The following is a 4,288-nucleotide window of genomic DNA, read 5'->3' as shown; positions in this document are numbered from 1 at the left end:
ATGGCACCTTGGGCAAGTGTCTTCTACTATAGCCTCAGGCCAACCAAAGCCTTGTGAATGGATTTGGTAGACGGAAACTGAAAGAAGCCCGGCATATATACATATTTGTATGTATGTATGTATGTATATACATGTGTGTATACATGTAAGCATGTCTGTCTTTGTCCCCCCACTATTGCTTGACAACTGATGTTGGTATGTTTACATCCCTGTAACTTGGTGGTTCAGCAAAACAGACCAATAGAATAAGTACCAGGCTTACAAAGAATAAGTCCTGGAGTTAATTTCTTTGATTAAAAGCAGTGCTCCAGCATGGCCACAGTCAAATGAGTGCAGCTAATTAAAAGAATAAAAGAAAAGAAAAGGATATCTTGTAGCTTTGAGATTCCAACAATGAAAAATGAGTTTTCTTCTTAGAATGGACATTTGCAGGTGTGAAATCTGGGCTCTCACACCTGATTGGTTTTTTAAAAAAAAAAAACAGGTAAAATATTTGGGCCGGATATGCCTGGTTTAAATCTTAAAAGATTAATTGTTCCACTAACCAAATAGGCCAAGTCCAAAATTAACATGTAAGTGGCCAAGTACTCCACAGACTTGGGAATCTCTGGCAGAATCAGAGTAATACATTGTATGACAAGGCTGTACATTTTGAATTACAGACATAATCCACCTGATGAGCTTCAGTACAATTTCCACAAACCCAATTTCACTCACAATGCATGGGTCAGCCCAAGGATATACAAAATAACATTTGCTAAAGATTTCATGCAGTAGGATTGAAACAAGAACCTCCAGGTAGACCTTTTTACCATCACATATACATATCTAACTGAAAGCACATGGCTTAGTGGTTAAGGGATTCAACTCATGGTCATATGGTCATGAGTTCAATTCCCAGCAATGTGTTGTGTCCTTGAGCAAGACACTTCGTTTCACATTGCTCCAATCCATGCAGCTGGGAAAAATGAGTAGTACCTGTGATTTCAAAGGGTCAGCCTGAATCTCCCTGAGAAGTACATTAAGAGTACACATGTCTGTGGAATATTCAGCCATTTGCTTGTGAATTTCATGAGCAGGCTGTTCAGTTGATCAGATCAACTGGTACTCTCGTTGTCATAACTGATGGAGTGTCAGGTACACACACACACACACATATATATATATATATATATATATATATATATATATATTTAGACAGAGATAGACATTATTTACATTATTAACATTTGATGGATATTTGTCCTCATCTTGTTTGTTGTTAACACGTTTCGGTTGATATACCCTCCAGCCTTCATCAAGTGTCTTGGGGAAACTTCAAACCTGGGTTCTCATTCCTAAAGTATTTGTCAATGTTGTTGTTGTTGTTATTATTATTATTATTATTATTATTATTATTATTATTATTAGTATTATTATTCAGGTCACTGTGTGGAATCGAATTCGGAATCTTGGGGTTAGTAGCCCACACTCTTAACCACTACGCCATATGCCCATCAAATGTAAATAATGTAAATAATGTATATAATTCCTCATCTCCTAAATATAGAACAGAGATAGACATTGTATGATAAGAAGTTTTCTTCATAACTGAATGGTTCCAGCTTCAATCCCACTATATGGCACCTTCTTCAAATATCTTCTGCTATGGCCCTGGGTCAGTTAAAGCCTGGTGAATGGATTTAGTAGACAGAAACTGAAAAGAAGCCCATCATATATAAATTATTTATGTATGAATGCACATTGGAACAATGGGAGAATTATTCATGGATGTGTGTGTGTGCGTGTGTCTCCAACCACTGCTTGACAAATGTTGTTGGTTTGTTTATATCCCTGTAACTTAGTGATTTGGCTAAAACAGACCAATAGAATAGGTACTAGATTAAAAAAACACATGTCCTGGGGTCACTTTGTTTCAATAGACCCTTCAGGGTGGTTCTCCAGTATGGCCACAGTCTAATGACTGAAAGAAGTAAAAGATGAAACACAAATAAATATATAAAAACACATTATACACACACACATGTTTATACATATATACACACATATATATACATCCACACACATACACACACACACACACACATACATACATACATACATACACAAGCCTTGCCCAATGCATTGCACAACAGAATTGAACCTGAAACCATAAGGTTGGGAAACAAACTCCTTAACCACACAGTCATGCCTGCACCTAACTATATACATATGATGGTGGTGGGGCTGAAAAGTTCATAGGCTGACTATGAAGGAGTGGTGCTAGAGCTGTGAAATCTTGCATGCATTAATTTCAACTCTTCTTATTAATAACTGCATTGTTTCTTTCCAGTTAAACTGACATCTCACCGTTCAAAAGAGACTTCAAAAGGAACTACTATCGATTTGTCTTACAAACTGACAAAATTTGTACCCACAGGAAAAAGGGTTTAGCCCCCAACAACATTCATGCTGACATGGTTGCTACGTTTGGGGATGACCACTCCAGCTTTATCAACAGGGCAAAAGTGGACAGCTGAATTTAGGAGAGGAAAGGAGAGTCTTGAAGATGACTCACTGTCTGGACGTCCTGCAACTGCCACCGCAGAGGAAAACATTAATGGTGTTCACCACATGGTAATAGATAACACATGATTGACTACAAATCAAATAGCCAATACCATTAGCATATCCTATGAGAGAGTTGAGAATATTTGGCACAATGAACTTGGCATGACAAAAGGTTTCTGCTTGGTGGGTGCCACATCATCCGACACCTGATCAAAAGCTGATCACATCATGGGAGAATCTGATATTGTTTCAGGCAGATCCAGCTGGTTTTCTTGCATGTTTCCTTACCCTCATTGAGTATTAGATTCAGCCAGAGACAAAGAGACAATCCATGCAGAGGAAACACCCCTCCAAAGAAGGCAAAGTTGTTTTATCTGCAGGGAAGATGGTGGCCTCAGTTCTTTTGGATGCAAAATGCATTGTGTTTATTGACTATCTTCAAAAAGGCCACATCATCAATGGAGTGAACTATGCCAACTTGCTGAGGCAGTTACAAAAGGCTATCAAGGCCAAAAGCCCAGAAAATCTGACAAAGGGGGTCTTGTTTCATCAAGACAATGCTTGAGCATGCAAGTTATTGATTTCAATGGCTGCTGTGTGTGTTTGTGGCTTTGAACTGGTAGATCATCCTTCCCATTGTCCTTAATTGACCTCATCTGAATATCATCTGTTCACCAACATGAGAAACACTTGGCTGGGAACCAGTATCACAGTGATGATGACGTCATATCTACTTAGAAAATGACTATTTTAAAATTTCACAACGAGAGATATTCAGCAACAGTACTTTGGAGTAAAGATTATTTGCCAACATAACATGGCAGTCCTGGTTTAGGACGAATGCTGCTGTAATTTAGCCCCAGGAGGCATCGTCTCCAGCTGGCTATATGACACGATCTGTGTCCTTATATTTTCGAACAAGGGAATCTGAGTGGGGGTGCTAGATTCCCTTGTTCGAAAACATTCGTCCTAAACCAGGACTGCCATGTTATGCTGGCAAACAATCTTTACTACGTCATATCTACTGTTGATGACTTTTTTTGACCAACAGAATGAAAGCTCCTTCCCCAATGGGATCCAAACACTGCAACACCAATAGAAGAAGTGTGTGAATTACAAGGGGGTACTATGTTGAAAAATAAACCTCGCTTGATCAGATTCCTTGAGAGTATCTTGGTCGGCCTATGATCTTTTCAGCCAACTCTCATATATAAATAAATATATACATATATATAAACACACACACACACACACACACACATAGATGCATGCACACACACACAAATACCCATTTATACAGTGACCCACAAAATTTTACAAGACACAGCCAAAAATCCAAGTTTACATATAGTAGTGAGTTAACGCAGGTTAATGGAATTTCCACCATTTATGTGTTGTAAACTTTCGCGTCTGGAATTTCAACTTTCTTCCATATAAAACTTTTTCTGTTCATCATTATGTCATTCTGATTCCTGTATTGAATTTATTCCAAAAATCTTCATAAATGGTGGAAACTTCATTAACCTGCGTTAACTCACGAAATGTAAACTTGGATCTTTTAACTGTGTGTTGTAAACTTTTGCAAGTTATTGTGTATGTGTGTGTGTACATACATATATATATATATATATATAGAGTTATTAATATTTCTAAGTCTCTCTAAAGGAGACTACGGCAGCGGTACTGGAAATTAATAGTTATCGCCAAGCCAACATGGCAGTCCCAAAATTAGGACGAA

At 37.9% G+C, this 4,288-nt stretch overlaps 1 protein-coding gene across 2 annotated transcripts in view; it reads right to left on the bottom strand.

The window, feature by feature from the left end:
• LOC106880957 (phosphatidylinositide phosphatase SAC2) overlaps nucleotides 1-4,288 on the bottom strand; it is a 538,096-nt gene that overhangs the window by 31,980 nt on the left and 501,828 nt on the right. The window lies entirely within an intron of this gene.

This window comes from Octopus bimaculoides, chromosome 22 (genome assembly GCF_001194135.2).
Source record: "Octopus bimaculoides isolate UCB-OBI-ISO-001 chromosome 22, ASM119413v2, whole genome shotgun sequence".
Classification (NCBI taxonomy): domain Eukaryota; kingdom Metazoa; phylum Mollusca; class Cephalopoda; order Octopoda; family Octopodidae; genus Octopus; species Octopus bimaculoides.
Note: the sequence above shows the minus strand (reverse complement) of the source record. Positions and strands in the feature narration are given on the sequence as shown.